This window comes from Ovis aries, chromosome X (genome assembly GCF_016772045.2).
Source record: "Ovis aries strain OAR_USU_Benz2616 breed Rambouillet chromosome X, ARS-UI_Ramb_v3.0, whole genome shotgun sequence".
Taxonomy (NCBI): Eukaryota; Metazoa; Chordata; class Mammalia; order Artiodactyla; family Bovidae; genus Ovis; species Ovis aries.
Window position 1 is genome coordinate 34,201,157 of NC_056080.1, and position 17,939 is coordinate 34,219,095.

General features: G+C 36.6%; 1 protein-coding gene and 1 non-coding gene across 2 annotated transcripts in view; both read right to left on the reverse strand.

Moving 5' to 3' along the window:
* Positions 1-6,075, reverse strand: part of LOC101115943 (zinc finger protein 671-like) — a 53,152-nt gene extending 47,077 nt beyond the window's left edge. Inside the window, exon 1 of the mRNA XM_060407744.1 lies at positions 6,008-6,075. The gene's annotated coding sequence lies outside the window, so the exon portion shown is untranslated. The remainder of the gene's footprint in view (positions 1-6,007) is intronic.
* Positions 6,076-8,223: 2,148 nt separating this feature from the next.
* TRNAS-GGA (transfer RNA serine (anticodon GGA)) lies at positions 8,224-8,295 on the reverse strand. Its single transcript has one exon. It is a non-coding gene; the product is annotated as a tRNA-Ser (tRNA).
* Positions 8,296-17,939: the final 9,644 nt, after the last annotated feature.

A 17,939-nucleotide genomic window follows, 5' to 3' on the forward strand; every position in this document is an offset into this window, starting at 1 on the left:
AGGCTCTTTAGTTCTTCTTCACTTTCTGCCATAAGGGTGGTGTCATCTGCATATCTGAGGTTATTGATATTTCTCCTGACAATCTTGATTCCAGCTTGTGCTTCCTCCAGCCTAGCATTTCTCATGATGTACTCTACATATAAGTTAAATAAGCAGGGTGACAATATACAGCCTCGACATACTCCTTTTCCTGTTTGGAACCAGTCTGTTGTTCCATGTCCAGTTCTAACTGTTGCTTCCTGACCTGCATACAGGTCCCTTCATTAAGTCTCTTCAATAAACTTTTGTAGGGGAGCAAAGTTAGCTACCCAAAATGTGCCACTTAGACATGTGAATTCCTTTGAGCTGAAAACAATCAAGGCCTGAAAGACTCAGGAAGAACCTTGACTTTCTTCCTAACTGCTTAAAAAAATTTGGATAGAGAGGACTTGCTCTAGGAAGGGAGCTATCACCATAGATAACCAGAGTATAATGTGAACTAGATTTGGCAGACAGGGAAGAACCTGTTTCTGTATAACCTGGCAAATATTTGTTTACCAAAAATTTGCTTTTCCATCTCCCTTTTAATTGCCTTCCACCCCTTTGAAGTTCCAAACCCTTACTGTGTCTCCTTTGCTCAGAATAGCATATAAGCCTCAATTGCCTGGGTGTTCTTTGGGTCTCATACTCTTTATGGAGTCCCTGTAGGTACATAAGATTTGTTTTTTCTCCTATTAATCTTTTTTATGTCAATTTAACTATTAGGCCAGACAAAAGAACCTAGAAGAGTAGAGGAAAAAAATTTTCTTCCCAATACCTTCTCTGCATTTGACATCCACTTCCCGTCAGAAAACCAACAGATACCCTTTATTACATAGCACTGTATGTAGCCCATAGTCAGTGCTTAGTAAATGCTCTATATGCACAACATGGTTACTATTTAAATTAGATTTTGTCCATTTTCAGACCAGGGACATTTTCATCTTATAGTATTTTCAGCACTGGATACTTTTTAGTTGTTTGTCTTTATAAAACTTCAGTTTAAAGAATACCATTATGAAGACTTAAGCAAGAGCTGATATATGGTTGTGTTTCTGAAAGTTCAAAGATTAGAACTGAAAAATCCTGAAAATCTCATTCAAATCAACTCTGATACGTGTCACCATTTTTTCATTGTAGCAATATCTATCAAAATAACTTTATTGAGAGTGTATGTCCAGTTGGTCAAAGTTTGAAATTCTGTATATTTTCATTTTATGTGTTTCAATGACATATTCACTGCTATAAGATCTAGCTTTGAGCTTCTAAGACCTCTGTTTATATGGGCTAGAAAAGGAAGCTTGGCCTTAACCATGGGTCAGAGTTGACCATTTGTTTCTTGATGTTCCAAAGGGGAGTGATGAAAGAAATCTTAGATTCATCAACTAGGAAAATTAATTGACTTTATTACATTTAGGGAAGAAAAGTAGTATTTCAAGAATTGTTGCATGTAATTAGTCCATGTTTATAAAAATATTTTTCCAGGGACTTCCAGGTGATCCAGTAGCTAAGACTCCACCAAAATAAAGCAAAAGATTTTGGAATAACAATTTTGATATACATTGTTATGAACTTCACATAAGTTATCAAATTTAAAATTAGCAATTTTTAAAGTTAGGGGCTGCTTACAATTCTATAACAAATAAAATCACTATGGGATGATTTCAAGAAATTTAAGGAATGACCTCTGTCTCTCCACTTACTTATCATGATATAGCACTTTCTGCTTCCTGGTAATTATTTTTGCATGTGCCAAACCCTTACTGATAATCTGTGATATCCTTGAAAGCAGGGATCATATCTTTTACATTTTATATGGTCTAGAATTAGCACCTGACCAATGGCAGGATGGTCATAAATATTTATTTAAATAAAGAAATGAGTGGAGAATATTGTATTTTGAGGATAAAATTAAGTGTGTATGTGTGGGAGAGTGGGTGTGTGTGAAATCTTTAGGCAATAATATGAGATTCAATAACAAAGTGCTAACCTGTCTGGTACAGAGTTCTCAGGGAGAGTGCTTCATGGGAACTAGGATGGTCATATAGACATTACATGTTTAAGGAAATAAAAAGTCAACCTTGGTGAACCTAAAATGCCTCTAAAAAAGTCTATTACAAGTCAACAACATTGAGTTGCACCTTGAAATTTATAGGCGATTTGGCTAGAGAAGTTCAGGCAGAAAATGGCATACAACTGACAGAAAATGGTGGTTCCTGGTGAGTCGTATGAAATGAAGAAAGTGTGGAGACAAATAGCAATGAGTAAATGGTGTGGGACTGCAGGAGAGAGAGAGAGAGCTGAATAAGTGAAGGCTACTGGGGCTTGGAGAGTTCAAAGAGCTTGGGGAATCTGGGCTTGATCCCCTAAGTGACTGGCACAAACTGTTAGTGTTGGGGGACAGGAAGGCTGGGGTGCAGTTGTCTTGCCCCTTGATGGAAGGTCTGTAGGGCAGGGAGGCCAGAGAGGGCATAATAAATGTAAGATGATATAGGCTGCACGATCTCTTTCCATCAAGTTCAAATTAATCAGAAAGAAGTTCCATGTCTGCCTTCTCATTATGGGCCCTGGGGCATAAACCAGGTGGTGGACAAGGTGTGGAATTGAGAAGCTCTGTGGATAAGTGGAGACAGTTTGATCTGGCCCATAGGCTCTACTTCCGTGAAAACCCCTGTATTCTTCTCAGTCCCCGCAGGGAATGATTCTATAACAACAACAGCAAAACTTTTTCTATTTTGAGAGAGGCACAGGAGACTGTCTTTGCCTAAATAACTATCTATTTTATTTTAATCAAATGAATGAAATGAGGTGAGACAGCTGCACAGAGTTAAAGTGACAGTGGTAAAATCATGGTATTTTTTTTCCTCCATCAATGCCATCTTCTGAGTCATGTGAGCCTGACTAAATGACAAACACGTTCTCTTGCTCGAGAAGACCACGAACATTACACATTTTTAACAGGAGCACAAGCTATAGAGCAAGATATGCCACAGTGAGGGTGGTGACATTACGAAAATAGAAAGTAGCAGTTCCATGAGTGGGCCTGTCGCCCTAGTGAGATGGGATGGCCCTTCTCTCTGTCCTGCCCACTCCCAGATTTTCCCTCACTTTCCGCTGCTCTTATCAAGCTCAGCTCCTCAGTCAGGGCCGAGATGTTCTATTACTGATCTGTTTTCAGAACAGCAGCCTGTCTATGTGCTAACACGCTGTCTGAGTGTGTGGCCAATGGGAGCCGATCAGCACCCCACACAGCTGTGTTTCCAGAGTCTCAGGTGAGGTGGGAGAAGGACGCTATTTCCTTGGGGAGGATAAAGGTGGACGTGTCACCAAGTCCAGCTCTGAGCAAGGTGAAGTCCAAGGAAGAAACCTTCTAGGGCCGTGCTGAGACCCATCTCTGAGGAGCCCCGGGTCAGGAAGTCTTCTCATCCTACGTGCAGTGATATCTGGTGACGAGTTTCTCACCTTAGGCAATTGAGGGAACAGTCGGCCAGACTGTACAGGAAAGCTCGCCATGAGACGCCTGCTGCCAACATAACGCCTGCTGCTGCTGCTAAGTCGCTTCAGTTGTGTCCGACTCTGTGCGACCCCATAGACGGTGCCATGCCGTCTTAGCAGCAGCAGCAGCAGCAGCAGCAGCAGCAGCAGCAGCAGCAGGCATTATGTTGGCAGCAGGCGTCTCATGGTGAGCTAGCTGTGGTTTTATTTCTCTCTGTTTGGATAACATGACTCATTCTTACTGCCTTCACTGAATTAGACTGCCAAAGAAATGGCCAGTTTGGAAGAACACACACTGAAAAATCAACATTCCCGACTCATCTTGAGATCACCACAGCAACAAGGACATATTTCTAAAGAGCCAGAATAAACAGCAGCGAGTGGAGGAAAGATGTGGTCTTGCCAGACTGTGGCATCACCTCACATGAACACAAAGGTGTGAGGAAGTGAGCAGATGTGAGACGCCACTGCAACATGATGGATCTCTTGGAAATATCAAATGCCCAGCACAGAATGGCCCCCACCACAGCCACCAATCTTTCAGTAACTTCCATTTATTCCTATTTCCCTCCTCTGTTCACTTTCTGCTTGCACAAAATAAAAAGATGCCAACTTGGTTTTATTTTGAAATTCTAAAATTAGTCAATAGATATGCCCCTCAGGAAATGGGTTTGGCTCATCAGTGAAGAGCCTTGCTCATGTTTCCTCTTAATATGGATGTCATTACTCAAAATGCAGAGTGTTCTAATTGTCATATTTGTGGCAGAGCTGTTAGTGATTATTACATAGCTGATTCCTGCAGCATAGTTTACTTCTTTTTTTAGCATGTCATTTCTGGCATGCCAGCATTTTAGGGAGGGTGGGTGATGTGCAGAAGTTAGGCAGAGATAGGGATGAAAAAATTCAGTTTTCAATGATATTTCACCATATGAATTTAATCTATTTCTAAAGCATATCCAGTAGCTTTAATGTAGGAGATTCCTACACCATAGCCTGGCCACCTATATCTTACCAGCAAAATGATTAAGGAACCTTAACTTAGGATATTCGTTATTCCTTCATGGCATGAAGCCCTGTAGCCCTTCTCCCCACTCATTCTTCATCTTTCAGCCATAGTTTTTGCAGATGAGATAAAACTTTTAAGTGCTCTACATATGGCAAGAATGTCATGCTTTTCCACTATGGAAAGCCTTTTTTCATGGAAAAATGTGGGGGGAAAAAAACCATAAAATGTGAGTAATGAGCAGAAATATTTATGATCTCTATGCTTCTACTCAAATATTTTCTCACACATTCTCAACTCTGCATTTCATGTTGTCTGTCAGAAAGTTAGAAATTTCTCATGTAAACAAACAAAAAAAGAAGCTTAGCATCTCACTGAATTTAAAAATCTAGAATTTACATTTATTAACTGATATAATGTACCCATAAAGGAATAGGTTAACAGGTTCATCAAAGGCAAAAGAATAACATGACAAGGGAAAACTAGTGTGGTTTATTTCTTACTCTTTTGAAGTATGACTAAAATATGACTCATAGCCACCTACCCCGAGTTCCACAGAGCAGTTAACTCCTGGAGTTAACATTCAATAAGACTCTTGCATATTGAAAAGCAGAGACATTACTTTGCCAACAAAGGTCCGTCTAGTCAAGGCTATGGTTTTTCCAGTGGTCATGTATGGATGCAAGAGTTGGACTGTGAAGAAAGCTGAGCACCAAAGAATTGATGCTTTTGAACTGTGGTGTTGGAGAAGACTCTTGAGAGTCCCTTGGACTGCAAGGAGATCCAACCAGTCCATTCTGAAGGAGATCAGCCCTGGGATTTCTTTGGAAGGAATGATGCTAAAGCTGAAACTCCAGTACTTTGGCCACCTCATGCAAAGAGTTGACCCATTAGAAAAGACTTTGATGCTGGAAGAGATTGGGGGAAGGAGGAAAAGGGGACGACAGAGGAAAAAGGGGACGACAGAGGATGAGATGGCTGGATGGCATCACTGACTCAATGGATGTGAGTTTGAGTAAACTTCGGGAGATGGTGATGGACAGGGAGACCTGGCACGCTGCGATTCATGGGGTCGCAAAGAGTCGGACACGACTGAGCGACTGAACTGAACTGAACTGAACTGAAGACTCTTGAGTTAGAAGGGAAGAGGGTAAACACATGACAGGTATAGCACTGTTTCATCTCTTACACATCACTTCACGAATCCTTGAATTGGGCAGTTACAGGTCACAGCTGCTTCATTTGCACCCTTGGTGTTTAAGCAGTGGGGACAGGCAGTGGACCTGGAGAAGTAAGGCTTCTATTGAAGGGGTATCAGATAAGCATCAGTTTGCTTGATTCTAACCTAGATTCTTTCTTCTCTGTAACACGTAGAAATTTTACCACTGTGGCATTTTAAAATCATTGAATCATTTGTTTGAAGCAGCATGGATGTACATTCAGTCATTGAAGATAGCAGTCCCCCACCCCCCGCCCCATTAAAAATCTTACCTCTCTTATTTCATTTCTTGGATGCTTCAGTTGGTGCTTTCAGTCTCTGTTCGGTGCTTTCAGTCTCTGAAGACTGGTTTGTAATCCAAGACTTCATGCTCCAGCTGCTGGGGTAACCAAAGGAGGGTCTAAGGATCAAAGAAACTTCCTCATGGCTATTAGATGGGAATGAACAGCTGATTCCCAGAGCGAGAGCTGGGCCACCTCGAGCTAGAGAAATTCATCGAAAGAAAGAGCTGGCATGTCAGCCAGGATGAGGGTAATTTAAAGATAAAAGCTTGAGTAAGCTCTGGGAGTTAGTGATGGACAGGGGAGCCTGGCATGCTGCAGTCCATGGGGTCTCAAAGAATCGGACATGACTGAGTGACTGAACTGAACTGAACTGAACTGAAAGATAAAAGGAATTCTCATGGTCAAGCTGAACAGCAGAGTGGGTATCTCCTCAGAACTGGGGGACACTCAAAAGGACAAATTGGAAATAGAAGGGGTTACTGCTCCGCAGTGAACAAATGGGTCATTCCCCACTGGGTATTGCTGAAATAATACTGCAGTAAACAATCCCCTCCCCCCCCCCAAAAAAAATAGGGCTGAAAAAGGACATTAAGAGAATCTTAGTTATTCTCTCTGTTCCCATTTTTCTTTTTCTTTTTTTTTCCTTTGAAACCATCATGAAGGTATTCCTTTTCTGCCTTTTTTCTGCTTTTGGGGGTTGTTGGCTCCAGTTTCTCCAATAAGGAAGAACAAAAACTTGTGAAAAGGAATTTGAAAGGCTTCTGCCCAGATAACTTTGGATTGTTTTTTTTTGCCATCCATAGATTTTTTTTCCATTTTATTTTCTTTCCAAATTTATAGAGAGTAAAAAATCATACCTGTGCATTTCTAGGAATTTGACAAATGTATACAGTTAAATAAAGATCACCAGAAATAAAATAAAAACAAGACTTTTATCAGCCAAACAATTTCCCTTGTGCTGCCCATTTAAAATCAGTTCCCTTCCAGCCCCTGGAAAACTTTGAATTTTGAAATATTTTGTTTCTACATTTACCTTTCCCATAATGTCATATAAATGGATTTATACAGTATGAGTTTTTTTCAGTCTGGCATCTTTCACTTAGTTCTTGACAGTTAGCATGTTGTTGTGTGTCTCAGAAGTTGTATCTATCAGGAGATCATTGTTTTTATGGATAGGTAGTATTCCATGTTAAGGATGTATCATAGTTGAAGATCATTTGAACCTTTTTTAATTTTTGATGATTATGATTAAAGCCATTTTTTATTCTAGTAAAATATTTTATAATTTTCCTTATGAGTTCTTTTCTGAATTATTTTTTAGGATTCTAAATATCTAGTCATTTCTCCTGTCTCTGTACTCATTTTTGGTTAATTCCATTATAATCAGTTTGTTTCTTTTTTTAAAATTGTTTAATTTTTTATCCTTACATAGTCTTTATTCACACATGCTTGCACTTCTGTAAAGTAGAGCAGAGGTAGAGTTTTCCGAGAAGTGGAAATTTAAAAGAAATTATCTCCAAAATGGCTTTACTAAAAGTAGAGGAACTTGTCTATTTTTTCACCTTTATCAAAACTTGTTATTAATATTTAGAAAATGTCCTTTCTCATTTTTTGCTAAAAATGAGAAAAAAAGTCTTATTTTCAAGTTGTCTTAGCCTGATTCTTAGGTTGAAACATGTTCTTGTATTTACTGGCTGATTATATTTCTTCCTTGAGTTACTTTTATCTTATTCTTTTTTTGTTTTTCCATTGCATTGTATTTTTCTTTTTGATGTATTTTGATTATAAATATTTTGACTCCTGTATGTGTTGAAAATTGTTTTCCTGGTTTGTGCCTTGCTTTCTGTCTTTGGCCACAATATCTTTAAAAATACAGAAATATAAAAATTTGGTCAAATATGTAAAATGTTTGTTTTATGAATTTTGAAGTTTTTTGTGAGAAACTTCATTTTTATGCAACATCTTTATAGCATGAAACAGCAAATTATCATTGTATTGTCTGAAAAACTTAGAAGAATAAAAGGGATAGGGTCTCAACAAGAGTTAGCCCCATTAAGGACATGCAAAGTGAAGTGAAGTGAAGTTGCTCAGTCGTGTCTGACTCTTTGCAACCCCATGGACTGTAGCCTACCAGGCTCCTCCTTCCATGGGATTCTCCAGGCAAGAGTACTGGAGTGGGTTGCCATTTCCTTCTCCAGGGGATCTTCCCGACCCAGGGATTGAACCTGGGTCTCCAGCATTCCAGGCAGATGCTTTAACCTCTGAGCCACCAGGGAAGCCCATTCAAAATAGATGCTAATAATCCTAATGGTTATCTTTTTTTTTCTCTGTAGTTAATTCTGAATTATGCAGTTTTCTTTCTTTCTTTTTGATAATTAACTTATGCTGCTATGTTAGTTTCAGATGTACAGCAAATAATTCAGTTATACATATAACCATTATTTTCCAGAGGACACACTTTGAATGATTTCAATTCTTATAAAGTAGTCAAGGTTTGTCTTATGACTTAAGATGTAATCTATCTTGGCTTTTATTCCACATGACCATGAAAAGAATGCATGTTCTTTTGATGCTGGATGGTATGTTTGATAAGTGGCAGTTAGGTCAAGTTGGTTGGTTATATTTTTCATATTTTCTCTATTCTTATCCTTTCTCTATCCCATACTTACTACTAATTATTCTGTTGAATGGAGTGGAGTGAAGTCTTCAACTTTAATTGTGATTCATTTATCTCTCCTTTTAGTTCTATCATTTTCTCAATGTACTTTTAAGTTTACTTTTTAGGTTCATCCACCCTGCTTATTTAACTTCTATGCAGAGTACATTATGAGAAACGCTGGACTGGAAGAAACACAAACTGGAATCAAGATTGCCGGGAGAAATATCAATAACCTCAGATATGCAGATGACACCACCCTTATGGCAGAAAGTGAAGAGGAACTCAAAAGCCTCTTGATGAAAGTGAAAGTGGAAGTAAAAAAGTTGGCTTAAAGCTCAACATTCAGAAAACGAAGATCATGGCATCCGGTCCCGTCACTTCATGGAAAATAGATGGGGAAACAGTGGCAGACTTTAGTTTTGGGGGCTCCAAAATCACTGCAGATGGTGACTGCAGCCATGAAATGAAAAGACGCTTACTCCTTGGAAGAAAAGTTATGACCAACCTAGATAGCATATTAAAAAGCAGAGACATTACTTTGCCGACTAAGGTCCATCTAGTCAAGGCTATGGTTTTTCCTGTGGTCACGTATGGATGTAAGAGTTGGACTGTGAAGAAGGCTGATCGCCGAAGAATTGATGCTTTTGAACTGTGGTGTTGGAGAAGACTCTTGAGAGTCCCTTGGACTGCAAGGAGATCCAACCAGTCCATTCTGAAGGAGATCAACCCTGGGATTTCTTTGGAAGGAATGATGCTAAAGCTGAAACTCCAGTACTTTGGCCACCTCATGTGAAGAGTTGACTCATTGGAAAAGACTCTGATGCTGGGAGGGATTGGAGGCAGGAGGAAAAGGGGACGACAGAGGATGAGATGGCTGGATGGCATCACCGACTCGATGGGCGTGAGCCTGAGTGAATTCTGGGAGTTGGTGATGGACAGGGAGGCCTGGCATGCTGCGATTCATGGGGTCGCAAAGAGTCGGACACGACTGAGCCACTGAACTGAACTGAACTGATGTTTAAGATTGATACATCTTTTTGGTATATTGAACCCCCATTCTTATTAATAAGAGATGTATTCTGTATTTAAGTCACTTATCTTTAACAGAGGAGATAGTTATATAAATATCATTACCAATGACGACATAATATATTTTTAAAAACCCTGACATATAACATTATGTAAGTATAGAATATGAATATAAAAAAGGGGAAACTGAGAATAAGTCACAGTAGTAATAGCATTTCGGTTGGGCCTTAAAAGAATAGGATTATAACACCTTCAAACAGTTCAGAAAGGAACTCTAGGCCACAAACAAAAACAAAACAAAATAAAAACACCACATGAAGAAAGGAAGTGAGAACTCCCAGAATATAAATGTCTTTGTGTAAAATTATATTGAGTATTTTCTTATTATTAAAATTATTTTATAGCATTTTTAAACTATTTAATCATCTGGATAACCCATCATTTATGGAAGGAAGCAGGACATTAGATGATTTTTGAGTTGACCCCAAGAGGGTCATTGTAGTAGGGAGGCAAAACTTGATTCAATTGTCTTTAGTACTGAATTCAATAGTACTGAAGAGTACACTTCAAAATAGTTAAAATGACAAACTTTATGTTATATACATTTTGCAATAATAAAAACGAAGTATTTAGGAAGTCAGATCCTCAGTACTTGGCGAGGTTTTAGCTGTGAGAAGTGTGAGACTAATTGAGAAGGGCACACAGATATGGGGTAGTGAGTAGTAGGTGGAGCCATCCTTTGAAATATGGGGAATCAGAGGAGAGGCAAAGTTCAAAGTTTGAAAAAATTGAAGCCTGACCTCTAATTTGCTTTATAATACATCTTACTTTAATTATGTTTACTTTAGTTCATAACTGAGGAGCTGCTGGAATAATTCTCTAAAACTTGAATAAATATTTAGAAGATCAAAGTTGTATCCTTAATTTTACTTCAAGACTGCTTTCATCATGTTGAGAATCATGATGCCCAATTTTTTTGTCATAACAAAAACTATCAATAAAGCCAGTTGTACTTATGAATAGTTAAATCAAGTGTAAGATTGGAAATAAAGGTGAGTGAGACTTTCAAAATAACTCAGTTTTCATGGTAACATAGAGAACACAGACTCAAAGAATTATAAAATGTGTTAACATTGGAGATTTGATCATTATGGCAAGCTGATTATACCCATGAACTTTGTTACCTATGCATTATTTCCTAAAATTATAAAAAATAGCCAACATCAAAGAATGCTTGTAAGCAAGAACTGGTGGGATAGGTGGCTCATAAATTTAGAGAAATTTCTAGAAGTTGGAAAAAAGGAGGAAATTGATTAACTAAACATATTACACTGTGTATTGAAAAAAATCCCAGGGCAATAAGAACAGATACTAAAAAATACCAAAATCAAATTGAAAATAAAATAATGGAGAACATTCTCCAAGGCATTTACCAGGGTGTTTAATTAAAGAACTTATTCTGAATAAAGTGAAATCTTCCTGTTCCACCTTATATTGCAGTTCAGCTGATATACTGAACCTTATTTCTCATTAGAAATACTAAGATAATTTTTAAAAAGTTATTTATTTATTATAATTGGAGGCTAATTACAATATTGTGGTGGGTTTTGCTACACATTGACATGAATCAGCCATGGGTGTACATGTGTCCCTCCATCCTGAAGCTGCTCCTACCTTCCTCCCCATCCCATCTCTCAGGGTTGTCATGCCCTCCTCCAGGGGATCTTCCCAAACCAGTGATGGAACCTGAGTCTCATATCTCCTGCATTGGCAGGTGGGTTCTTTACCACTAGTGGCACCTGGGAAGCCCCAACTTTTAATAAATGGTTAAGATGCTATTTTTTATATCTGAGCAAAAGAGTGGATATTCAGTGGTGTTGTATCAATTTGACCATACACTTGGAAATAAAGTGTTAGTTATTTGCCTCATCCCATATATGAGAATGTATTTTAGGTAAATTCTCGGCCTGAATAATTTTTATTAGATGAACGAATGGGAGAACATTTTTACCATTCTTGAATTCGATTTCTCAAATGACACTCCAAATCTCAAAGACATCAGGAAAACCAGGAATTCAGTTTGATTCTACAAAACGAATCTATTTTTCACCAAAGCAAAATTAAAAGTTATGTGTAAAATGGAAGAAAATATTTTCAACATATTCAGCAGAGGATACATGTTCATAATTTTGTTGATACATTATTGAATTACACTGGTGAAAGCAGTACAGTTCAATTAAATTTCATAAGGAAAAATAATAGGCAATTAAAAATAATAGACAATTGGTTGAAGTATATGATCAGGAAAAAGATTAGAAGGTTTCAAAGTGTCAGTATGTCTCTGGGAAGATATTCAACAATACAGGTAAAACCAGGAATGCATATTCATGTTTGCCTGTCACACAGTAAAGAGTTGACAGAAATCAAGTCACAAATGTAGAAAACAAACTTATGGTTACCAGAGGGCAAGATGGTGTGAGGGGGGTAAACTGGGAGATTGAGACTGACATATACACACTGCTGCTGCTGCTGCTGCTGCTAAGTCACTTTAATCATGTCCAACTCTGTGCGACCCCATAGACGGCAGCCCATCAGGCTCCCCCGTCCCTGGGATTCTCCAGGCAAGAACACTGGAGTGGGTTGCCATTTCCTTCTCCAATGCATGAAAGTGAAAAGTGAAAGGGAAGTTGCTTAGTCATGTCTGACTCTTCACGACCCCATGGACTGCAGCCTACCAGGCTCCTCCATCCATGGGATTTTCCAGGCAAGAGTGCTGGAGTGGGGTGCCATTGCCTTCTCCACTACTATCTATAAAATGGATAACTAATAAGGACAAACTGCATAGCATAGGGAACTCTACTCAATATTCTGTAATGACCTATATGGGAAAAGAATATTTAAAAAGTAGATATAACTATACGTCTAGCTGATTCACTTTGTTGTACACCTGAAACTAACACACTGTAAATCAACTGTATTGCAATTAAAAAAAAATTAACAGTGTGGGCAAGGGGGTGAGTATATGCTGATTCTCACACACTGTTGATTTGAGTGTATCCTGGTACAAACTCTGTGTGGATAGTGGCACAATTTCCTATGGTTTTAAATGTGTACTTTGATCCAGCAACTCCAGTTCTGGATACCTACCTTAAGAAAAACCACCAACGGTGTGCTTGGTGATGCATAGGTTGTTTTAATGATGTTCATCATAAGATTGTTACAGTAAACATTTTGACTGAAATGTTGAGTTGTTACTGTGAAGAAAGTGTGATTTAAAATTTTCACTCTATCTTCATCTGTTCTAACTTTTTAAAAGCCTTTTGAAACAATTTGACATCTCAAAATACATCTGAAATCCTCTTATTATCTTGAGAATTTGTTCAAGCTGGATAAGTGGAATACAGTAGATTTCATTGATTTTATTGCTTTTCTGTAATTTGTTACTGGGACTAGGGAAATCAAAGTAAGTGAAAATATTATCTAGAGTGCTAGATATTGACATTTATTAAAAGGATTATTTAAATGATACTATTTGTGGAAGAATCTTGCAGTTTTTAGAAATGCCTTCTGTGTCAGAGAGAACTTCCTCCCTCAAGTATGAGATTTTTTACTTCTGTTAATGTCAGAGGCTGAACAACTAGAAGTCTTGCTATGGTATCACACACAGAATGACTTTTAGGATGGAAATTAGAACTGAAAATGTGAAATGGTATCTTTGACAAGTGAATATTTCCAATTTATGTACTGTATTCTGGAGCTAAAAGAAAAGTAATGAAGATTTCTTTTAAATTCATATTGGGTTTTCAACAACCAGGCTTATAAAATTACTACCATCATATCAGTGTTGAGAGGCAGAATAATTTTGTAGATAGAAAGCAGGTTTGAGCACTTATTTTGTTTTAGGACCTAATTACATTCTATTCTGACTTGTGCATTATTATTGTAAAGTATGTGTGTGTTCATGACATTTAATGGTATTTTATGTTTTGGCCACATTATAAATACAAGGTGATCATAAATAAATATCACCTGTTATTAATAATCATTTGATTTTAACAATGAAGTCTAAACAACTCTACTACTTACATTCAGAAGTATAAATTGCTAAGGGATAGAGATCTCAAGAGAAGGCTGAAAGTGCAAGTAAGACCAGAATACTACCTAATACCATCTTGTGCAGGAAACAAAACAAGAAATATATTGATTAATCATTCTGTTATCTATATGTTAGAATTATGAAGCTGGTATTCATTACCTTGTAAGAACCTAATATTTAATTTAATTTATGTTCAGAAGGGAGAAGGAGATATTTCCTGAATTTGGGCTATAGATTTTATAGAACCACCATGTTACCTTGCAACCAATAGCATATGGAAGTTTCTCTGTTGCCTTTTCCTGCCAAAACTTGATAATATCAGACATATTAAGTAGCTGTGGATCATATGGATATACAATGACATGAAAATTTTATTATAATTATTTTTTCTGGTTAGTGGGGAAGTAGAATATATTTTTTAATGTTATGAGCCATTCAAGACTTTTCTTGTATTAAACACATACACATACAATAAATATTATGTACATCTATATCTACATCTTTATTTTGTATATTAATGCTGAGTCCATTAGAATTAGAATCACTCCAAGCATCTTTTCTCACAGTGTGGCTCATATTTTAATTTTATGGCATATTAGAGGAAGGTTATAATTTTGCTAAATTCATAAGCATTTTTTTCTTTCTCAGTTCCTTTTTTGGGGTCCTTTCTCTTCTCCTTTACTACCCAATGTCATAATGTATTTTCTACATTTTATTTTAATATTTTTATGTTTTAATTATTTTCATCAGATTTCAATATTTGATTTGTATAGTGTATGCAGTAAAAAAAGTTTTCCATATGAATGGCAAGATGTATCAGTAACTTTTATAGAATTGAATAGCACATTCTTTCTCTCATATATTCATAGTACAATCTCTTAAATTCTTGAAGTGTATGCATATGCATGTATGCATGTTAACATACCTATAGACTCAATTTTTTGCCATTGTTATATCGATTATCCCTAAATTACTGTCAACATCACGTTTAAAAAACTCCTATATACTTTTAATACGCCTTAATGTCTTAGAGTATCCCTCCTAGAGTTCTTCAAAATTAGCTTCTTAATATGGCCCTTTTAGGGCTTCCCTGGTGGCTCAGATGGGAAAGAATTTGCCTGCAATTCAGGAGACATGGTTTCTATCCCTGGGTTGGGGAGATCCCTTGAAGGGAATGGCAACCCACTCCAGATTAATTAAGAAAAGGAAAGGTTGATGTCTTTACCACATGTGATCTTCCTATCCATGAATATAATCTGTATGTCTGAAAATGTTAGCTGTTCCTTTGTCTATAACAGTAAACTTTTATTAATTTCTCCACTATTTCTGACATCTTTTATTAAATTTATTTCTGGGTGCCTCTTAAGTATTAGCAACTTATTTTTCAAAGAAAATAATAAGCCCAATTGATTGTGTACGTTTTCTAATACAATGCAATGGCAATTGATTGCTTACAAAGTTGTAGATATACTTTAAGCAAAATAACATATGATTGTGCAGTACCTCTGTGCTAGGAACAGTGGGGAGTTCATTCTGCCACAGGCATGAAGGAGGTGAATGTAGCTGCTTGGATTCCCACAGAAGAAAGCAGGAGTTGGTGGGAGGGAGGTTAGGGGGAATGATTCAGGAAAATAAGTACTCTGCTGTCGTACTTCTTTTACTTTCCAGGTTCTTACTAGTGTCTCTCATTGACTGAACTCAACTCAGAGCCTGAGGGCTAGGGAGACTGGATTCAATTTGTAAAGAATAGCCACTTAGGGTACAGAGAAGAATGGAAAAAGATCTAAGATGTAGAGTATATCTTGGGGGTTAACAGAAAATAGGCAACACTCTTCTTGCTATTTTAACTAGTTAGAGTTCTCCACAAAAGCAGAGTCAATAGAGTCTAAATATTGGCTTATGCAGTTATGGAGACTGAGAATTCCCATGATCTACTTTCTGCAAGTTGGAAACCAAGGAATTATAATAGTGTAGTTTGAAGGCGTAAGAGTCAGAAAGCTAATAGTGTAGATTTTAGCCTTATCGGAATGATTAAGACCAAATAGTAAGGCAGAGAGCAAATTCAACCTTCTTCCACCTTTTTCTTCTAGTCATGCTTTCAGTAGAATGAATGATGCCCATCCACATTGGGGAAGGCCATCTGTTTGCTAGGTACACTAATACAAATGCCAATCTCTTCCAGAAACACCCTCACAGACACTCCTAGAAAAATAATAGTTAGCCAGCTATCTGGTCATCCCTTGGCCCCATCAAGCTGACATAAAATTAAAATTAACCTTTGGAGTAGTGTACACATCTTAATCAACACTCCATAAAATAAATGTTTTTATATTCATTTTATAAATGAAGAAATTGAGGTACAGAGAGGCTAAGTAATTTTACTGAAGTTTCACAGACAGTAAGTGTTGGAGCTGGGCTTTTCACCTTAACTGATTGCCAAATCCATACTCTTAAACATATTCCCCTTGTGTTTTATCTGGTAATAGTGAAATAATATTAATAACATAAATATATATTGTATTATTCTTTCATAGCAGATGAAATTTTGATTAAAATTAAAATGAAACTGTAAAATAATGTGAGGATAACTTACATATTTATGATGTTGTGGTTTCCAAATCATAGTCTGTCTATTCATGTAAGTTTTAATAATAAGCTTTGTAATTTCCTCTAAAAAGACCTTGCACAACTATTATTAGATTTCGTCTCAGCTATATTTTGTTGCTATTGGGAAGTTAAAAAAATACCTACATGATCTATCTCTGTGTAAACTGGGTTGCTCTTGATTTTTTTATATTAATTTTTTTCTAGCAAACTTGCTAAACTCTCAGGGAGGGGGACAGAATCAAGTAAAGATGTAGTCTCAGGTACAGTTTGGTCTCAAGGTACCCCTCCAGAGACTTCTTGCTTTGAAATGAATGGCTCAGCTTTTGTAATTAATATCAGTTGGTAAAAGGGATCTGCTCAGGATACCAAAAACAGTTTCTGCAATTTATTATTTTATTTAAGATTGAATGTATCTAGATCAGGGATCGAGGGCCAAATCCAGACCACACGCTGTTTCTGTAAATAGTTTAATTGAAACACGGTCATGCTGATTCATTTACATTTTGTCTATGGCTGCTTTTAGTTGAGTAGTTGCAATGGAGACTGGCCCACAAAGCCTAAGTTATTTACCATCTGGCCCTTTACAGAAAAAGATTGCAAACCTTTATCTAGATTCATGTTAAGATTGGTCAGTTTTTTAACACTTCTTTTTGTTTGTTGGTTTATGGTATCAAGTTAATAATGATTTTGATTATTATATTTAAATGCATTTCTTCCTGTTTCTAGACCTTGGGATATTTTGAGCAGGTTGGTAAAATTTTTCTTAGAGTTCACTGGTAAAGCTTGTGAAGCATGGAATCTTATTTGTGGGAAAGTTTTAAAGATCTGGTACAATTTCTTCAACTGCTTAGCTATTTTAAAAGGCTGTTTATATTTCCCATATTCTTTTGTGTCAATATTATTTAATAATATTTTTATAAATTTGTTTACATGAGCTGTCTTATATTTATTGATGTGTAGTTATTTCATCTTCTCAACTTTTAATTATCTATGACATTTTTAATATCCTCCTTTTTTATTATGTTTTATTTTGACTTTTCTATCTTTTTGTCACTTTTATTAGTCTTTTAAAATAATCAATATTGTTGATTTTTTTTGTTTTTTTATTGTTTTCTTATTTGTTTCTCATTTAGTAAGCTATGCTTATAGTTGTATTATGTCTTAATCTTACTTCCCTTAGATTCTGATGTTCATTTTCAAACCTTTTCAGTTATGTTTGAGTTATAAATTTCAACCTTTCTGTTTCTTAATGTGAATGCTTATTTTAAGTATTTTTCCATTTATCATCTATATGTCTTTCCATCCTGGTTAATCCATTTAATGATGAGTTGTTTGAAATAGGTTTATATTTTATAAATATATGAGGCCTTTCTAATTGTCATTTATTGCTGACTTTAACTTAGTTACTTAATTGGTTTGTTGCAGAGAACATATTGTATATGATTGCAGTTTATTAATATTTTTTTTGCTACATGATAAAATGTATGTGAAAGTGAAAGTGTTAGTCACTCAGTCATGTCTGACTCTTT